The 20476-nt window shown below is 43.1% G+C and overlaps 1 long non-coding RNA gene across 1 annotated transcript; it reads right to left on the bottom strand.

Annotated features, from left to right (window-relative positions):
• Positions 1 to 215: 215 nt before the first annotated feature.
• LOC309979003 lies at positions 216 to 7750 on the bottom strand. Its single transcript, XR_014327183.1, has 3 exons — positions 7687 to 7750; positions 2843 to 2924; positions 216 to 881 (listed from the first exon to the last, which is right to left on the bottom strand). It is a non-coding gene; the product is annotated as an uncharacterized lncRNA (long non-coding RNA).
• Positions 7751 to 20476: the final 12726 nt, after the last annotated feature.

Here is a 20476-nt window from a genome sequence, read left to right as displayed (position 1 = left end):
TGAATATTTCACTTAGCTCTCTGAGTGCAAAAGAGAGAAAATTCTCTCTCCTTGACCCAACTTGGCATCAATATCCAACTCCCCTTCTCAAAATGGGTTGCTTCAACGAGCAGCAATGAATGCCGGGTCGTGGACCAGTCACCTTGATGACTATGAGTCAGACACTAGGGAAAGAAAATGCTCTGTGACAAACCTACCCTTGTACAGAAACAAGACAGAAATGGGGGGACAGGGCAGAAGATAATGGAATAAGGAATAGGAAAAATAGCACCTGGCATCGTGATAGTAATAATAATAATAGTAGTAGTAGTAGTAGTAATAGTAATAATAATAGACTTTACTATGCTCTAGGCATTGTATTAAGTGCTTGGTGTAAGTGACTTCATTTCAACATTGAAAACAAGTCTATGAGGATGAAATATTATTAACATCATTTTATAGGCAGGAGTATTGAGGTTCAGGTAATCAGGTAAATTGCCCAAGCTCATATGGTTAGCAAGTGGAAAGCAGAGATTTGAACCAGCACCTACACTCCTAACCATTATGCTATAACCATTATGCTGAAGACATAAGAATTCCAATGGTCTTTCCCCATAACCCACTCCTGCACTCCAGACTTAAATAGTCCAAGATCAAGAGAGAGCAAACTTGGAGTTGCCACTTTTCAGTGAGTGTCAATCATTTCAAAACAGTGTATTTGCTAACAAGATGCAGTTCCTGTGATAATCTTCTCAACCAGGTATCAAGAAACAGGAAGCAAAGATTCAAGTAACAGTATGTTCCTACTTACGAGGAAGGTGGGACAGCACAGTTGACACTGGGCTTAACTGTTCTGGAAAACGTGGTCCCAGTAGGCATACACACTGGTACATTTTCCCCACCTACCAAATACAAAAGAAGTATTTCATTTCCATGTTGCTCTTCAAGTTCCACCTCATTCGTGCCTGTCATTCATCCTCTGGCCTCTTCCTGTCTCCATTTCTGTACAGAAAGGTGCCGAGTCTCTGCTCTCGGATACAAACAGGGTGTGTTAGGAGAGGGAGCCATGGTACCTCAATGTCTTTTTTTTTTCATCTTAATTCTATTATGCCAACTCCACTGAACTTAATTAGAGTGAATACAGAATTACACAATTACCCTCTGTTCTATTCTTCAGATGTTATATTTTGATAAAATTTACGACATGCTGCTCTCCCCTTGAACACCAGATGAACACTAGAAATGGATGTGTGTTGACATAAAATCTGTTATAATTACAATTAAAGTATAGCTTACATAATGATAGTGTTAACATAAAATTATAGATGTGTAGAGACAACGTGGTCATGCATTTTTTAGTATAAGTACATGCTTAGACCAATATCTGTTAGCGGAATGAAGATGGAAGAGAATTTTGGTTAAGCCACAAAGGCTGTTTAAGGACTTGCAGATAGCTAAGGGGAACTCAAAGACCAGTAAGATAATATTTCCCCTGCCATGTTTTCAATTGCAAAGTGAAGGGAAGATGTGAAAGTAAGTACCCCTATGGAAATTACAAGACAAGTACATTTTTTTCCTTGAATACCTGGGTAAATGCTTAAATTCTAATGTATATCAGTGATGCAAATTTTCAACTGAGTTTGATAAATCATAAAATAGTAATTATACATATATGTATATAAAACTGCATGGAACTAGACAGTTCAGAATTACTTCTAATTAAAGAGGTACCCTATAACAACTAACTTAAACCTTACAAAATATGGTTCCAAGTACCCTATCAGAGTGAAAAGTAGGAGATTGAAAGGTTTATTGTAAATGTTTGTAGTCATGGTGTCTTAACTAAAACTACTGTGTCACAAATACTATTAAAATAATTGTGACGTTTTATTCACTTTTACTGCGAACAACAAAAGAAACTATAGGTATTTTTTCATTTCAGGTAATTATTTTAGCTAACAGTTATTAAATGTTTTGAGAAGACAGAGTGCTAATTGCATTACTTCATTTTATCTTTAAAATAGCGCTTCCATGTAATTATTCTTAATATCTCCATTGTATTAAAGTGTATCTCTAGTTTAGACCTTTCTTCAGAACTGCAGACTTGTGTATCCAACTGTGTACTCAGCATCTCTACTTGGACGTCACGAAAACATCTCAAATCTTATACCTCCAAAACTGGTCTTTAATCCCCCAAACATGCTCTACCCCAAACTTTTTCCATCTTAGGTGACAGTAACCACACCTTTCCAGTTCCCCAGGCCCTAAATCTCGAATTCACCCTTGACCCCCTCTTCCTTTCCATTCTTGCATTCAATCTACCACGAAATGCTGTCACAACCTTCCCAATGTGCCACTTCTGAGAATTACCAGCCGCTAGCAGCCTGGTGCAGGCCACCAACATAGACCTCGAGGATCCTGTAGTCACCTCCCGAGATTCTCCCTGACTCCACTCTCTCCCCACATCCTCAAGACCACAGATAGAGTTATGCTTTTCAAACAAGGGACAGTTCATGCCACACCTCGGCTGAAATCCTGCCCCTGGCTGCCTACATTTAGAGTAAAAGACACAATGCATGTGATGGCCTCCCAGGACTTACCCAATCCATCCCATCACATCTCCGACCTACAGCCCTCCTGCTGTCTCTTCCTCCCCACTGACTAAGTCAGCCAGGGTGGCCTCCTTGATATTCCTCCAAGCTGCCCGGCATATTTCTGCCTTAGAGTTTTGGGACTGGTTATTCTTGCTCCCAGGGAGTGGTCTCCCCCTCATACATTCTGACAACTCCCTCACTTCAAGTCTTTGCTCAAATGTCAACTTATAAAATCCACCCTGACTACCCTATTTAAAATCAGAACCTACCTGTACACTCCTCCAGCACTCCCAACCCAAGCCTCTTCAGTGAGCTTCACATCCTTTTCCTTATCCCGTAGCGCCCATCAACCTGTGACAAAGCATAGAATTTATTTATAACATCCGTATCCACACGAGTATGTAAGGAGGGAGAAAGCATGCAAGAAGGAGCACGCAGGCAAAGGCTCTTGTCTAATTTATTCATTGATACGTCCAAGCATAGAGAACAGGAAGATGCTTGATAAATAGTCCTGAAAAAGATACAGATGAGGAAACTAGTAGTGAAGCTCAGAAAGTTTAAGCAACTTCCTCAAGGTTCTAGAGCTAGAAGAGGGTCACAGTAGAATTCACACTTGGGGATGTCTAACTTCAAACCTCTTAGCCTCTCTGCTATCTTTTTTTTTTTTTTTTTTCTTTGCGGTACGCGGGCCTCTCACTGTTGCGGCCTCTCCCGTTGCGGAGCACAGGCACCGGACGCGCAGGCTCAGCAGCCATGGCTCACAGGCCCAGCCACTCCGCAGCATGTGGGATCTTCCCGGATCGGGTCACGAACCCGTGTCCCCTGCATCGGCAGGCGGACTCTCAACCACTGCACCACCAGGGAAGCCCCTCTCTGCTATCTTAAGTCCATGCAATTCAGGATTTGTTTTAATCAGTGCCATGGAAATTCTCACTCCACTGAATAGGATCACTAAAGTGTTCTCTGTCTAGATTTATATATATATTTTCCATTTAAACAAAGGAACCAGAAGAGGGGAATTCATCATGGGTTATTGCGGTAATTTTACAGCAATTTTAGCAATAATGACATTTAAGTAATAGTGATATTTACTGATAGCATAATAATAACAAAATAATAGCTCTTTATTGAAGACGAATCGCACACTAAACTCGGTGCTAAAATATTTCCATGTGTATTTTGTGCAAAATCCTTATGAATATTCTATCAGATGAGCTTTATGTGTAACTCCACCAGGCATACTTCTCTTATTCCGCTTTCAAAGATAAGGAAATTGATGAGAAGTGTGGTAACCGTTTGATCAAGATGAGACTGGTAGTAAGTTGTGAGTATGAATTTAAATTCAGGTCTAACTCCAGAATTTGATTCTCACTCCATACATGAAAATTTTGATAATTCCTTTGATAAGAGTATGTTTTCTCCTGGAAAACATCCCCCATTATGTCTGCCTGTGCTCATACCTTCAGAACACAGTCAAGTTTAAAACATGATAAAAATGTTTAAACAGTGTGCTTTAATAAATGGAAATATCTTCATCTAAACAATAACACAAAAAGGGAGGCTGAGCCCTTTGAAGTGGCTTCGTTGCTATCCTCCATCCAGAACAACAGAAGGAATCAACAGCTGCAGAGTAAAGAAAGCATGAAACCCAGAGATGGAGGATTCTGTAAATGACCAATTACAAGACTATTAAGCCACACTTTCATAGCAAGAGGCAAAATATTCCATTAAACTGAAAATTCTTCTACCCCTCACTCCAAGGCCCACACAAACATTAATGTTGCATGTATTAGGATCTATTTCCTGTGCTCTATCAACTTGACTTTCAGCAACTGTATTAATACAGTCCTTTCGCTTTGCACATATATCTGAATGATGGATTCCATTACTGGAGTTTTGTAGAAAGAGTGGAGTGAATGAAGTAAAGTTTGGGAAGAGCCATCATAATCCATAATGATGGGCACTGAATCAGGACAAGAAGAAACCTCTCTTCTCATTTATTTGAATGAAAATTCTACTATATATTTATTGCCTCTGTACAGGGCCATCTGTTGAATAATGGAAAAGCAGCATCTTTCATTTGGAGGTAGGATTTGTGTGCTCAAGTTTCGATGGGCCTGCAGAATTAATCTTGTTTTAGAAATGAAATAAAATGTAATTTCTTACTGTAAGTAGATGTGGTTAAGCAACTGGCAACTTTGATGTCTTTAAATCACTGCAGTTTCAGGGTAGGCAAATCTATAATTATTTCAAGCACTTCTTTATTGGTGCAACAATTGAGCAGTGTACATAGTGGTCAACAACCTGGGCATTGTCAGATGACTCTAAGTTTGAATCTAGACTTTGCCACTCACCAGCTATGTGACTTTCAGCTATGAGAATCACTTTCTTCAGCTTTACAGTGTGGATTATTATATGCCCTTTGCAGAACTACTGTAAGAACTAAATGTATATGGGCACAGTGGCTCATAGTAAGGGCTCAAATTAGTACTGTGGTCACTACTAGTAGTATTGAAAAGAAATTAGAACTTCTATTCTCATAAAGTGGGATATGTGTCCCTTTATCATTGTAATTTCATATCATTTTATTTTTGACCTTATAATTTAATAGCTTGATCCAAGAACTATTTAGCAGTAAATATAATTGAAAGAAGATTACTTGTCAAACATGAAATACTGTAGTATCAAGTGTGCTGGCACAATACTCTTCTCAGATAATTAACCTGTAAAGATATGTTATTGTCTTCTTTCTTTTTTTTTTTTTTTTTTTTTTTTTTTTTTGCGGTACGTGGGCCTCTCACTGTTGTGGCCTCTCCCCTTGTGGAGCACAGGCTCTGGACGCACAGGCTCGGCGGCCGTGGCTCACGGGCCCAGCTGCTCCGCGGCATGTGGGATCCTCCCAGACCGGGGCACGAACCCGTGTCCCCTGCATCGGCAGGCGGACTCTCAACCACTGCGCCACCAGGGAAGCCCTATTGTCTTCTTTTTAATTAAGCACATTGAACATATATATTTACTGTGCCAATTGGCGAAAGGTCCATTAATTAATCAGTCTAACTATATGTTGCATAAATGTCTTCTAAACATAATTGTATATGTATTTTATTTGTTGGGAAAATGTGTTTGAGATTGTTCTTTTCTGCCTATTTAAAGTAAAAGAGGGTGAGAAGTAGAGTTAGGCTTAATGTACTTTGTACTCCATTATGCCATGAAAATGCTTCTGTGCCCTGGAGACAACAACAAAAGATTTGCTTTAATGACAAGAATCAAGTGTGTTCTAAAGCTTCCAGGTAGGAGGCGTATAGGTTGCGGTTTATATCAGAAGTATTTGCTCTCTCTCTCAACTGCGTCTAGATGGGAAAGATGTGGTCACAAATGCTTCAAGGTGATATAGTAAATGTTGGAAAGAGGGGGGTAGGAGGCAGAGTTTTGAATATCTCAAACCTGAGCTAGAAGGATTTTATTTAAAGAAAATAGCGGATATTATTTTTCACTTAAGGAATGCCAATCAGCAAACCTGACATTAATGTAGGAAATTAGCTCTTTTAGCTATGATGCTTTCAAATGCACATAGCTGAAAACAAGTTCAAAATAGTCAAAGGAAATTTAAAAACAAAAACCAAACAATAACAACAACCTCAACAAACAAGTACTAGAAATTCAGGGATGCAGCCATATTCAGATACAGTTGGATCTGGAAGTTCCAGAGTATCAGCAGGGTTCCAGCTCTCTCTCCATCGCTCAGCCCTGCTTACCTCTGCAAGACTTTATTTTACAGAAAGTCTCTTCTTGTGCTGGATGGTCACTGTGAGTCCCAGAGTCACATCTCCCCAGCTTAGAAATTCCAGAGAGAAAAGACAATTCTTCCATTTTTCTCTGAGAGAAAAGTCCTGGGGAGGAGTCTGATAGACTTAGCCAAGGTCAGATGCCTACCCATGAGCCAATCACCTGCTTTACTGGAGTTCAGTCCCTGGGCGACTCATCCCCGGGGCCAGTGAGGAGGCAGGATAGCATTATCTGGCCATTCTCCAAGAAAAGCCTGCTGTTTTTGTAAGATGAAAGGGGAGAGGCCATGGATAATGAAACCTGTATCTGCTTCTGTAAAATCCACAGAATCTTACTCCCTGCCCTGTGTCGATGACCATGCAGTAAGCTGACCCAGGAGGTCATTTTTCCCACAACAGTCTTTATATATATGACTAAGGAACACACTGGTAAAAGAATATGGGAGAAAGTCTGAGTATGACAAGTCAGCTAGACTGATATTAACTAAAAAAGCTGTGTGAAAATATCCTTAAAAAGTTGCCCCCAACTCACTCAAAGTCCAAAGTTGGAGCTGGAAATACAATGTCATGGAGTTTGGATAAGAACAGGTTTTCTCCAAGCTGAACTATGACACAGAGATTAGAGACTTTTAGAAACTATACTTTTTCAAAGAAAAAACATCACATGAGAAAAACGAGGCCTAGAAAAATTAAATGACTTAAGCTAATTAATGGCAGGACTGAGACTAGAGTATACTTTGTGTAATTGGCTATGGTTTTTTTTTTTTTTTTTTTTTTTTTTGTTATCACTTCAGAACGAGACAAACTTAAAGAAAGGAAACACAACCAAAACTCAGTGGCTGGAAAAGAGATGGATGTGAACGCCCACTTGTTTCTTACGTATAAAGTTACCCCTCGCAGTGTTTTGGAGGAGAAAACGCTGGCTCTTCCCAACATTGGTTACATACACAAAGATTCCAAAGACAAGACAAGTGCTTTGAAAACAAAGTAACTAGAACCAGCTCAGGCTTCCCCGCGCCGGGTCCTACGTTCCACGGTCAGAACCACCAACTGTATCCCCGCGGGTAACAAGGTGATTCAGAAAACCTGGCACCTTCAGAGAAGCGAGAAAACTTAGCCGGGAAGAGAGTCAGGAGGAAACTTTCTCAGCTTCTTGCTGGGGTCTGAAACGATCCCAAGAGAGTCCTTAAACCCCTCAGGTTTCCACAATCAAGCACCCTCGCCTCCAGCCTGGGCCACCCCAGATCTATCAGACGACAGAAGTCTGCGGACGCACGGAGAGCTGACCACCCCACGAGAGGGACCTACGCGCGGCCGCGCCCACTCACCCGCCGCTCCCCGGGAGACGGGAGACCAGCCCGGGGTCCAAGTCCTGGGCGTGGCAGACTCGCCCTCTCCGGGCCCGGCTCCAGCTCACCTCGGCGCGGCCCGCCTGGGCGCCGCCATCTTGACCACAAAGGGGGCCTCGCGCCGGAGGCCCCTGAGCGGGCGCCCTGAGCGGAGCCGGAGCGCCGGGGAGCCTCAGGTCGGCGCCCTACGTCCCCCGCACGCTCGCTCCCTGTCCACGCGCGACGAGAGTCCCGCACGCAGCGCCCGACCCAGGCTTACGCGGAACCGGCGCCCCGCGCAGCCCGCACCGCGGCTCAGGCGGCGCCGAGGGCGGCCCGGGCGGAAGAGCGGGCGCGGGGCACGCGCTCGGTAACCTGGCAACGCGGAGCAACCCGGCGTATCCGGCGAACCCCAGCCCTCCACCGCGAGGAAGCACGGACCCCCGCGCCCGCCGCCCAGCCGCCCCTCGGTCTCTCCGCCCGCCGCTGCCCGCTGGCTATGGTCTTTTAAATCCATGATACAACGTCTATATGTAACAAATCTGTTAAACCCTAAATGTTTATGATAATTCAAGTAATCCATTATCTGAATTATTCTTGAAGATAAAACATCCAAAGACTTCTTAATTGTATGGGTATACATACATAAAATACACGTGGAGGTAACTTCAAATATAGAATGTGCCTGTCTCTATTCCTTCCCTCTCCGCTCTTTTAAAAAATGCCCCTTTAAAAATTGCCCACTCACCATCTGTTAGGTAAATTTGCTGAAACACAGTAAATGTGGAGACAGAAATTGTTATAGAGACTATACCAAATGGCACTGACACCTGTATTTATGAAATTTTTAAAAGGGTAAGTTAGAGTTTTTTTTAAAAAAAAAAAAATCCCACTATAGTAACACCACATCATCCTAGGTGCCCAGTTCTATCCAATTACATAAGATGGAGAAAGAGAGAGAGAGAGATAGAAACAGAGAGAGAGAGAGAGAGAGAGAGAGAGGAGAAAGAGAAAGAAGAAAGGAAGAAAACCAAGTACTTATGTATAAAATGTTGCTCCCAAAGTTTGAGATTATACTCAAGCATCAATGAACAGAAGGAAAACACTTACAAATTTACAAATGTATTTCATTTATGGTATGAGGGACACAGGTTTAGATTTGCAACACGCTCCCACAAGGGTCAAATTGACCACTTTTTTCTATCTAGTTGCTCTTGAGAGAACGAAACAATTGAAACAGATGCCATTCAATTCCAAGTCTATAGCTTAGACCATGTCACTGCACATGAAATATTGTTCATTCAGAGTCAGCACATAGCAAGAGTAATTTATACTCTCAGAGTGTTTGCTCTCGTCAATAGCAGAGAAGCCTTGAATAAAAACGTTCCCATTACTTTCCATTGTAATATATCTTACTTATAGCCCATGAAACAGCGGTCAGAGGAGATTTATTCTTTGGACACCATATTATATAATCTCTCCACTTTAAGCCATCCCCCACTCGGCGATTATTTTTTAAATATGTTACTCATAGTCAATATTAATTTACATTTAATCTTTCTTAGCATTAGGAGAGTATTATTTTGTACAGGCTCCGAAACAAATCTCCCGAAATTCCTCCCTGATGCTCCCTTCAGGCTGAAAATGCATTGCAGGGTGGCTGCAGTGACTTAATTCTAGTTGGCAGAGCCCTGGCCACACACTAATTTCATTAGCCTCAAACTCCTGGATTTGAAAGATCCACTGAATAGGATTCCTGTCCTCTGACATGTCACTTACTAACCAACTCAGTGTGCATGCAGAGGAGAGAAAGGACTTGCTCAGCTCTGGCCCACCGGCAGGCAGATGAGAATTCCCCGTCAGAGACACTGTTTACATCTGAGTGGTCATTCTTGCCCGGGTCCTCATTTTCAGGAAGGAAGTTCAATCCAGGCTTTGCTGGCAGCTGCAGCATTTGTTACATCCATTACTAGCTCCTTGTTCCTTCCTGCCCCCCAGTGCTTAGCATCCCCCATTTCAGTCACTAAGTCTTCCTTCCCCCAGCCTAGAAGCTTACCTCACCATAAATTTTTATCTCAAATGATAGGTTTGGCACATTCCCCACAGCAACCCGCAGGGACTGGGGAAAAGAAAACTCAAATCTCCGGAGAGCTAAGAATTCAACCATTTAGAGGAGTTTCTTTTATACAGGACAGTCTTCATTGAGCTGAACCCTGCAATCCCAGAGAAGATTCACCTACCCGTTCTTTTCCTCTTTCCCTAAAGTGACTGTGTCTTTGAACAATAGGTCTGTGTTCCACTATTCTCTCTATTCATTTTGCAGGTTTACAGAGTCTGGGAAACTGGAGACTGGACTTACATGCCAGGAGCTTCTAAGATCACACGCAAAAATAAGGCTACTGGAAGAGATTGTTGGAATCTATCTCTGTATATTTGAACATGGGCAGTGGTTAACCAGGATGCTCACACCAAGGTTATATCCAACTTGCAGCACAAGCTACAAGTTGGTGCATCCCTCCTACTACCAGCCTCTTCTCAATAAATGCAGGTGAAAACTGGGGGCTCTTTTCCCTCAGCTGTTCAATCCAACATGAATAGCTGCAATTTGCAAATTAGAGGAAAATGACAGTGTTTTCTCTGAATGGTTTTGGTCCCAATGCACACTGCTAATGCTGGCATTCAGTTCCTTTCCTTCCCAGCCCAGGGAACGGGGGAACTAAGCATAAGGCAAGCGTTCTTTTTTCTTGCAGGTGCCTCAGATCCACACATCAGAGAAGGAATCAGCTCCCCCTGGAATCTTTTTCAGCAAACACAATCCTTCAGCCTAGTCTGCAAGCTCTCTCTTGACTTTAAGATTTCTCTCTTTTTTCGACAGGCAGGCCCATCTGCAGTACTGCCCAAGCTCCAAGTGAAGGCACCAAAATAATTTTTAAAATGTCAAACAGCAAATGTGCCTTCAACCCCCAGAGCTTCAGTAAAAATACTGTGAGTTGCCCCTGTGGTTCTCAGGTGACCTCTGGCCTCATCCTCCCTGCAGCGCTGCCTCCTCAGGTTCTCTAGTTTAAGCTCAGAGGTAAAGGAAGTGCTTCTGGGTTTTGCTTACAACAACCCAGGCTCTTCCTGAAAGCATTACCTCAAAGTGAAGGCTGCCCAGAAGCACTTTTGGCCTTGCAAACATCTAGATGTGGCATACTCAACAGGTGCTAGGGATGCTCAGAGGCTCAGAGGGGCCATACCAGGCTGCAGCTTTAGACAGGCACCCCTCCTTCTGGCACAAACACAAACTTCATACCCCTGGGTGCTGATGTAGTGACAGCTTGAATCTCACAAGGAGTCCCCTCCAGAAACCCAACATGCTTCAGGAAAGGCACTTGAGAGGGAGCCAACTTTTTAGCTACGGGGAGCATAAGGGTCAGCCAGAACATCTGGAGAAGGGACTAACTGAGCTTGGGTCCTACCAGGCAGGGAGAGAGCTGTGCATTAGGAAAGGATCACTTCAAGACAGAGATGAACAAAAAACTTGGAGATAGGGGTAGAGAAGGAAAAGAGAGGCAGCAATTGAAAGGGAGAACATAAAAACAGAGAGACAAAAAAAAAAAGGGAGAAAGAGACACAAGGAGAGAGACACACAGGAAGAAAGACAGAGAAACAAGAGAACCCATAGTCACGCAGACCCTGAAACTCAGTTTCTTCATCCAGAAGCCATCCATCTATACCCAGGGCGGCACAGGAGCCGTGGGGCCGAGGCTGCGGGAGCAGGCGGTGAGAGAGCACTGCAGCACCGCCCACTGCTCAACGGGTCCGATCCGCCGTCCTCGCATCTTCCGCCGTTGCCCGCCTGCGCCCGGAGCTAGAGGACCGCCCGGCCTTGCTCAGCGCACCCTACTGCCTCCCTCCAGGCGCCTTCTTGTCTGGCTCTGAGAATCGTCCTCAAAACCCAGGACTGGGGCTGGGGGCTGCGTTAGGGAGGTCGTGGGAAAGGATGGGCACCGGGTGGGTGCAGAAGAAGCGACTGTGTTTCGCAGTTAGCATGAGCTCACCTCCGGGCTCTGAGCTGGCAGGAGTAGAAAGCGGATCGCCCGGCTCCTGCCAGTGGCCGGATCGCAAAGGCAGTTTAGACGGTGCAAACAACTGCTCAGAGCAAATCACCTGGGGGCACGTCTGAGGGTGGCTTCTCCCCGCTTGAAGACAGTCCCCACGCCTTCCGCCCCATGCCCTCGCAGAGACAGGTTACAAGTCGGGAAATCCAACCCAAGCGAAATGGGCAATTCACGTCCAAATGTAGGTGAAGACCTAGCCTTCGGTTTAAGAACTGCCTCCCTAAGCTCTTCTCGAAATTTTCCAAGGGAGCTGCAGCTTGTCGGGCGGCTTGGGGCAGGGAAGCTGGAGAGTTGAGAAATGCCTAGTTTCTAGGCGTCTTCTCATCTTTCATATTCCTTGCGCCTAAGTGGCTCTCACAGGAGCCCGGCACTTTTACAAGCCTGTTTTGGAACCATATTTCACTCTAATGCAAACCCATTTAAATCATCGTCTTGTTTTTCGGAGACTGTTTCTTGTCAATGGGGCCATAAATCCAGAATGTCAAGCCGGATGGAGTGGAGCGCGGACAGGGGAGAGATGGAAGGGAAATGAATCAAGCAGGGAAAGTACCTCCTCGGGTGAGGTGGGAGGGATTCGGCAGGATCTCCAGGGTGGAAATGAGCGAAGGCTGACCAGACCCCGCACCCCTGGAGTCCAAGCCAGCCTTCAGGATAAAGAGCGCGGGGAGCTACGGCGCGCTCTGCTCCGGAGGGAGCGCCTCCTACCTGGAAAAGCCTCAGGATATTGGCTACCATGATGGAGACCGAACTCCCCGAAGCCCCAATCACTCCAACTACTTTCTCGGGCTTGACGAAAACCGGAGGCTCGCCGTTGGTGCAGCGCACTTCGGAGGTGTCCTTCTGGATGAGCGCCTGGACGAAAGTGAGCGACTGTTCGAGCGCACAAGTGTCCCTGGAACAAGTGTCCAGGATCCGCGCTCCCAGCGTCACGTTGGGCAGCAGGTTGGGATCGCTGTTGATCTGGTCCAGGGCGTAGAGTATCGCTTCCAGCCTGTGGATCCCGTTCTCCCTCTTGATGTCGCCGCAGGGCACTCCGCTGGGACCCTTCGCGTGCACCGGGAACAGCTCCCCGAGGGTGATGTCCCCCTCGATCCGAATGGAGTACGGGGCGTACATCTCCTGGCCGCGCGCCGCCACCGCCAGCGCGCACAGAAGCACCTCCAGCACGCAGCAGGGAAACTTCATCAAAGTCAGGGCGCGGAGCAGCTTCCCCAGCTGGACCATGCTGCTTCCGCGGCTGCGGTGGTGGCGGCGGCACTCGAGGGGACGGTGGCGGGCTCGCCGGAGTCCTGGCCCCTTGGGGTGAGCTCCGCCGGGGAAGCCCAGGGTCTCCTGCGGGCGAGGAGGGTAGGGGCGCCCGGGGAAGGGCAGCCGGCGAGGGTGGGGGCTCCCGCGGCGCCTGCCAGCTTGGGGCGCCGTGCGCTCTCGAGTTCCCCGGCCAGCGCGCCGCGCTCGAGCTCGCGCTCGGTGGCTAGCAGCTCGAGCTCTCCAACAGCCCAGCACTGGGGAGAGAGCGAGGATGGCTATCGCTTTAAATGCGCGTTCGGCTCCCTCTCCTCCGCCCACTCCCTTCCACCCTTCCCAGCGCCCACCCTCCCCACGGTTTTGTATCATCACGCAGGGAGGGGCTGCGTGCTGAGGTAAGGGGGGAGGGAATGGGTGGGCGGCTGCGGGGGGGGGGGGGGAGTACCTCCGATTGGGAGTTTCGAGGTCCCCAGGGAATCCGGATTGCAGGTCGCAGGCGAAGGCTGAGCTCCTGCTTCGGTCTCACTGTAGAAGCCGCTCGCTCGCCCGCCTGCACCCACACGCACATTCTAGGCACAGGGTGGCATCAGCCCCGGACAGGGTGGTTCTAGCTAGGGCTGACTGCTTCCAACCCTGAGGTCCGGAGCCGGGGCTGTCAGCGCCCGGAGAATGCGAGGTAGTCGAAGGTGATGCCGCCAAGCGTGAAGGGTAGTAGGGAGACCCCAGTCTCTACTGCTAATTCGTCTGTGCCAGTTTTTCCTAAGAAAAACACACATACACACAGGAGCCTGATTTATGACCTAAAGAACCTTTACGCAGAGACTTCTCCGGGGCCAGGCACTGGGCTAGTCTGTAGGGAAAGACGCCAACAAGAAATGCTGGGAATGGAAATGCATCTTTGGTCTTCAGGGGTTACTGTGGCCGGAGCCGGATGGAGTAACCCTGGTCTCCAGTAAATCTGTGGCGGATTCGCTCCTTTTCTTCCTTTCATCGCGAGAGATGGAACAACTGAGAACTCTGCAGAGCGCACTTTCTTCTCTGGCGCTGACAGGCTCCCTCCTGCCCATTTCCAGAGATGCTTTTGGGCTGATGTCAGGTTTCCTCGGGTAGGAAATAGCAAGAAAGAGGTGACAGTAGGAGGAGCAGACAGAAATCTCCCCATCGATCCAGTGATCCAGTGATCCATTCTTTTTTTTTTTTTTTCTGGCTGAAGATCTGGGGGGTTTGGGGAGTGGAATCAGGATGCCAGAGCAGGCTGTAGTGCAGTTAGGAACCTGTTTTTCAAAGGTGTCCCCTCCTGCAGGTCATCAGTACCTCAGGCTATATTTGATAGAGACTGTATCCTTATTTAGTTTTTAATTTAAGGCTATTTAGTAGGCACTTGGTGCCAAAAAATATATTTGAAGAGCTGTGTTACAAGTAATAACACTTGAGTTTTCACCTGCCCATGTGAAGATCTATGTTCTCCTCTTCCATTTCCAGGTCACAGCTTGCAATTGCTCAACAAATAGTTCTTGGCTGACTGTTGAATGTTGCATTATTCTGTGTTCTCTCTTTGCTCTATTCATTCTCCCCAAACATCTGGCAGCAATCATTATCTTCTTTTTGTTGCAGTCATCTGTGTGCATGTTTTATTTCCCTTGCTAAGCTGGAAGATCCTTGAGGGTAAGGGGCTAGGTATTATAAGGGGCTAGGTATTATTTATCTTTTTACCTCGGACAATGTTCAGAATGGTGTTTTGTACCTAAGAAGCACTCATGTGTTGAATGAATCAGAATTGGTTTGCCATTCCTCACTGCCTTTATCTCACAATAACAGAAACATAAAGTGGGCAGAGCAGAAACGACAGCAAATAAATTGTCCTCTTAGTCACAGAATGCAGTTTCTAGAACTTAAAGAATAATTAGTAGATTTTGAAATAATTTTGTTTTACAAAAATTTCATAAGATTGAAATACTCTAACCTTAAAGCTCTTGATCAACTCTAAAGGAGGGCTTTAATTGGCTCTTCCTGAGTCAAGTGTTTATTCCTGGGCCGATAACTGGGGCCATTGTCATAATAGAAAGTGTGATTTGTTACCAGAGAAAGAGGAAAGTGACGCTGGGCTTGCAAGATATTTATATCTTCAGCCAGAGTGCATAGGATCTGGAACTTAATTGATGACGCAGTATTTGTTTGAGATTATATGAATGAAAAATCTTTGTGTAAGAGTGATTAATCTAAAACTTGGCCAGTCATTGTCCTAGTGTCATATTAAATTGCAGGAGAATCTAGTTTTAGGCACAAAGATCATAAATATAAAATGTGTTCCCAGGCTTGGTTCTGTGTAGTCAGTAATCTATACTCACCCAGTCATTAACAAAAATGAAAGTTAAGGACTCAGTCCTAACTTATATGCTTAGCATTGTATTTTGTTAACAATCTCAGTTTTATTTTCTTTGTTCTCCCCTGTCCATCATCTTCTGCAGAATATAATGTCTCCACTTTCAATTCCCTGGCTATTTAAATCCAATTTGTAATTTATAAAGTTGTCCTCCTTAAGGGCTGTTGCTTCTGCCAGAATAATGTACTCTGACCATTATTATACTCTTCCATCTTTCATGTAGGTCTCCATCCATAGGTTTTGTTTTCATAGCTTTTTTTTTTTTTTTGGCGGTACACAGGCCTCTCACTGTTGTGGCCTCTCCCGACATGGAGCACAGACTCCGGATGCGCAGGCTCAGCGGCCATGGCTCACAGGCCCAGACGCTCTGCGGCATGTGGCATCTTCCCGGACCGGGGCACGAACCCGTGTCCCCTGCATCGGCAGGCGGACTCTCAACCGCTGTGCCACCAGGGAAGCCCGAAGAAATCAAAATCTTTACAGACAAGCAAAAGCTACAAGAATTCAGCACCAGTAAACCAGCTTTATAACAAATGCTAAAGGAACTTCTCTAAGTGGGAGACACAAGAAAAGAAAAACACCCACAAAAACAAACCCAAATTAATTAAGAAAATCGTAATAGTAACATACATATCAATAACCACCTTGAATGTAAATGGATTAAATGCCACAAACAAAAGACACACACTGGCTGAATGGATACAAAAACAAGATCCTTATATATGCTGTCTACAAGAAACCGATATTGGACGTAGGGACACATACAGACTGAAAGTGAGGGGATGGAAAAGGATATTCCATGCAAATGAAAATCACAAGAAAGATGGAATAGCAATACTCATATTAGAAAAAATAGACTTTGAAATAAAGACTGTTACAAGACATAAGGAAGGGCACTATATAATGATGACGGGATCAATCCAAGAAGAAAACATAACAATTATAAATACTTATGTACCCAACATAGGAGCACCTCAATACATAAGGCAAATGCTGACAGCCAAAAAACAGGGAAAATACAGTAACACAATAATAGTGGGGGACTTTAACACCCCATTTACACAAACAGACAGATCATACAGACAGAAAATAAATAAGGAAACACAAGCTTTTAAATAACACAATAGACCAGAGAGACTTAACTGATATTTTTAGAACATTCCACCCGAAAGTAGAAGAATATACTTTCTTCTTGATTGCACATGGACTGTTCTCCAGAATAGATCACACCTTGGGTCACAAGTCAAGTCTTGGAAAATTCAGGAAAACTGAAATCATATCAAGCATATTTTCCAATCACAACACTATGAGATTAGAAATCAATTACAGAAAAAAAAAACAACAGTAAAAAACACAAATATATGGAAGCTAAACAGTGCGCTGCTAAATAACCAACAGATCACTAAAGAAATCAAAGAGCAATTTTAAAAAATACCTTAAAACAAATGACAATGAAAACACGATGGTCCCACACCTATAGGACAGAAAAAGCAGCTCTAAGAGGGATATTCATAGCAATTCAAGCTCACCTCAAGAAACAAGAAAAATCTCAAATAATCTAACCTTAAACCTAAAGCAATTAGAAAAAGCAGAACAAAGAAAACCCAAAGTTAGTAGAAGGAAAGAAATCATAAAGATGAGAGCAGAGATAAATGAAATACAAATGACAAAAACAATAGCAAAGATCAATAAAATTAAAAGTTGGTTCTTTGAGGAGATTAAAAAAAATTGATAATACTTTAGCCAGACTCATCAAGAAAAAAAGGGAGAGGACTCAAATCAATAAAACTAGAAATGAAAAAGGAGAGATAACAACCGACACCGCAGAAATACAAAAGATCAAAAGAGACTACTACAAGCAACTATATGCCTATAAAATGGACAACCTGGAAGAAATGGACAAATTCTTGAAAAATTACAACCTTCCAAGATTGAACCAGGAAAAATTAGAAAATATAAACAGACCAATCATAGGTAATGAAATTGAAACTATAATTAAAAACCTTCCAACAAACAAAAGTCCAGGACCAGACGGCTTCACAGGCAAATTCTAACAAACATTTAGAGAAGAGTTAAAACCTATCCTTTAAAACTCTTCCAAAAAATTGTGGATGGAGGAATAATACCAAACTCATGCCACAAGGCCAGCATTACCCTGATACCAAAACCAGATAAAGATATCACACAAAAAAGAAAATTATAGATCAATATGACCAATGAAAATAGATGCAAAAATCCTCAACAAAATACTAGCAAACAGAATCCAAAAACACATTAAAAGGATCATACACCATGATCAAGTGGGACTTACCCCAGGGATGCAAGGATTCTTCAATATATGCAAAAGAATCAATGTGATACACCATATCAACAAATTAAAGAATAAAAACCATATGATCATCTCAAAAGATGCAGAAAAATCTTCTGACAAAATTCAACACCTATTCATGATAAAAGCTCTCCAGAAAGTGAGCATAGAAGGAACCTACCTCAACATAACAAAAGCCATATATGACAAACCCACAGCAAACATCTTTCTCAGTGGTGAGAAACTGAAAGCATTTCCTCTAAGATCAGGAACAAGACAAGGATGTCCTCTCTCGCCACTATTATTCAACATAGTATTGGAAGTCCTGGGCACAGCAATCAGAGAAGAGAAAGAAATAAAAGTAATACAAGTTGGAAAGAGGAAGTAAAACTGTCACTGTTTGCTGATGACATGATACTATACATAGTATCATGCAGATGATGGAGCAAGGTAAAAACACAGCAGATGATGCAGCAAGGTAAAAACCCACCAGACCTAACAAATGAAGAGGAAACAGGCAGTCTACCTGAAAAAGAATTCAGAGTAATGATAGTAAAGATGAGCCAAAATCTTGGAAATAGAATGGAGAAAATACAAGAAACATTTAACAAGGACCTAGAAGAACTAAAGAGCAAACAAACAATGATGAACAACACAGTAAATGAAAATAAAATACTCTAGAAGGAATCAGTAGCAGAATAACTGAGGAAGAACAGATAATTGACCTGGAAGATAAAATGGTGGAAATAACTACTGGAGAGAAAAATAAAGAAAAAACGAATGAAAAGAACTGAGCACAGTCTCAGAGACCTCTGGGTCAACATGAAAACACCAACATTCAAATTATAGCAGTCCCAGAAGAAGAAGAGAAAAAGAAAGGGACAGAGAAAATATTTGAAGATATTATAGTTGCAAACTTCCCTAATATGGGAAAGGAAATAGTTAATCAAGTCCAGGAAGCACAGAGAGTCCCATACAGGATAAATCCAAGGAGAAACATGCCAAGACACATATTAATCAAACTGTCAAAAATTAAATACAAAGAAAACATATTAAAAGCAGCAAGGGAAAAACAACAAATAACACACAAGGGAATCCCCATAAGATTAACAGATGATCTTTCAGAAGAAACTCTGTAAGCCAGAAGGGAGTGGCAGGACATATTTAAAGTGATGAAGGAGAAAAACCTACAACCAAGATTACTCTACCCAGCAAGGATCTCATTCAGATTTAACAGAGAAATTAAAACCTTTACAGACAAGCAAAAGCTAAGAGAATTTAGCACCACCAAACCAGCTTTACAACAAATGTTAAAGGAACTTCTCTAGGCAGGAAACACAAGAGAAGGAAAAGACCTACAATAATAAACCCAAAACAATTAAGAAAATGGGAATAGGAACACACATATCAATAATTACCATAAAGGTAAATGGATTAAATGCTCCAACCAAAAGACACAGACTGGCTGAATGAATACAAAAACAAGACCCATATTTATGCTGTCTACAAGAGACCCACTTCAGACCTAGGGACACATACAGACTGAAAGCGAGGGAATGGAAAAAGATATTCCATGCAAATGGAAATCAAAAGAAAGCTGGAGTAGCAATTCTCATATCAGACAAAAGAGACTTTAAAACAAAGACAAGAGACAAAGAAGGACACTACATAATGATCAAGGGATCAACCCAAGTAAAATATATAACAATTGTAAATATTTATGCACCCAACAAAGGAGCACCTCAATACATAAAGCAAATACTAACAGCCATAAAAGGGGAAATCGACAGTAACACAATCATAGTAGGGGACTTTAACACTCCACTTTCACCAATGGACAGATCATCCAAAATGAAAATAAATACAGAAACACAAGCTTTAAATGATACATTAAACAAGATGGACTTAATTGATATTTATAGGACATTCCATTCAAAACCAAGAGAATAAACATTCTTCTCAAGTGCTCATGGAACATTCTCCAGGATAGATCACATCTTGGGTCACAAATCGAGCCTTGGTAAATTTAAGAACATTCAAATTGTATCAAGTATCTTTTCCAACCACAACGCTATGAGACTAAATATCAATTGCAGGAAAAAATGTGCAAAAAATACAGACACATGGACGCTAAACAGTACACTACTAAATAACCAAGATATCACTGAAGAAATCAAAGAGGAAATTAAAAAATACCTAGAAACAAATGACAATGAAAACATGATGACACAAAAACCTATGGGATGCAGCAAAATCAGTTCTAAGAGGGAAGTTTCTATCAATACAACCCTACCTTAAGAAAGAAGAAACATCTCAAATAAACAACCTACATGTAAATGAATGAAATTAGAACACTCCCTAAAACCATATACAAAAATAAACTCAAAATGGATTAAAGACCTAAATGTAAGGCCAGACACCATCAAACTCTTAGAGGAAAACATAGGCAGAACACTCTATGACATAAATCACAGCAAGATCCCTTTTGACCCACCTCCTAGAGAAATGGAAATAAAAACAAAAATAAACCAATGGGACCTAATGAAACTTCAAAGCTTTTGCACAGCAAAGAAAACATAAACAAGACGAAAAGACAACCCTCAGAATGGGAGAAAATATTTGCAAATGAAGCAACTGACAAAGGATTAATCTCCAAAACATACAAACAACTCAAGCAGCTCAATATCAAAAAAACAAGCAACCCAATCCAAAAATAGGCAGAAGACCTAAATAGACATTTCTCCAAAGAAGATA

This window comes from Leucopleurus acutus (genome assembly GCF_964270905.1).
Source record: "Leucopleurus acutus genome assembly, contig: HAP1_SCAFFOLD_645, whole genome shotgun sequence".
In the NCBI taxonomy this organism is placed as follows: Eukaryota; Metazoa; Chordata; class Mammalia; order Artiodactyla; family Delphinidae; genus Leucopleurus; species Leucopleurus acutus.
The sequence above is the reverse complement of the archived record's forward strand: the minus strand, read 5'-3'. Positions and strand labels throughout refer to the sequence as shown.